Genomic DNA, 1,385 nt, shown 5'->3' on the forward strand with positions numbered 1-1,385 from the left:
GGGCGGGGCTGGGCGGGGGGCGTGGCGGTGCGGGGGCGTGGCTGCCCGTGGCCACAGGTGCTCTCTCCCCCCCAACGAGACCGACTGGCAGGCCGGCCTCCACCCTGAGCACCAGGGTTTTGTTGGTTTTCAGTATTTGCTATTGGGCACCGGGTTCGCTGGAGAGCTATAGTGAGAAAGGACGGAGAGAAGGAACATGGGAAACCACTCCTGGCAGGGGGTGGCCACGCAGTTTGGGCGGGCCCACGTGCCTGGCACCTGGGACCAGAGCAGTCCAGCTGCCTTAACCACTGGCTAGACTCAGAGCATCAGCTGTTAAACTCGTCTTACAAGATAGGCTCTTTCTGGACCAGCAGATGGCGTTATGGCTACATCGCTGGACTCCCATGGAGTCCTCTGTGGGTGATTTCTCCCTTTCTGGCTTTCTCTGGCTCTCCAGCGAGCACACACACTATAGCAAAATCTCTAAGAAAAAAAAAAAAATAGACACTTTATGTTTTGGTTCTTATGAAGACAACTGAAGTATAAACTTAATTCTTCATTGTTTATTTCAGGTATTAACTTAATTTTTTCGTAGCCTAGTTATTCATAGTGTTTTTGTTTGTTCATTTTGTTTTTAACCTGTTTCAAATATTGGCAGGGCAACACACATTTTAAATTTTGTTGTTTAATCTTTGATACCACGGCTGTTCTCTATCTCAGTCGTCATTCCTGAGCACTAGACCCTTGCTTCCAGCTGCTTCTAGTTGTCTTTATCTGCATGTCCTGTTACAGATACCCAAAGTCAGAAAATGCTACTTTAATTTCTTACCTTTCAAGTCTGCTCCATCTCCTGCCATTCCAAATCACTAGGTGACAATATTATCATCTCTCTTGACTCTCCCCCTTGTGACCTTCTTCCACGCGTGCACACACACAGTTACCGAATTCTACGTAGTAATTATATAGTGCCTTCTCTCTAGTTGTTTCTCCTAGTCACCCGCTTGCTGCCTGTCAGTGCCACTTGTACCCTAATCATCTCAGTGGGTAGCAGCCAGCTCAGTGCTGCCATGGTGAGGTAGTTACTACAATAGTCTCCCGAAGACTCTCCCAACTTCTTTCTTTTTTTAGAGTTTTTTGCCATAGGGCATGTGTGCTCACTGGAGAGACAGAGACAGTGAGAGGGAAAGTGAGAAATCACCTCCCAGGGGAAATGGTCATGCCGCAATCCCTCCTCCATGTTCTCCTGGGATCTTGGACACATACATGCACACGCTGCATGATTTTCAAGCCACGAGGTCCAGGACTTGAACCACAGTCAGCCATGTGGGAGTCCTAACCACTATGCCACTTGCTGGCCCCCCAACATCTTTTTAAAGAGAAGCTGATGATCTTTTAAAAATGCA

This window comes from Tupaia chinensis, unplaced genomic scaffold, assembly GCF_000334495.1.
Source record: "Tupaia chinensis unplaced genomic scaffold, TupChi_1.0 Scaffold000274_1, whole genome shotgun sequence".
Lineage (NCBI taxonomy): Eukaryota > Metazoa > Chordata > Mammalia > Scandentia > Tupaiidae > Tupaia > Tupaia belangeri.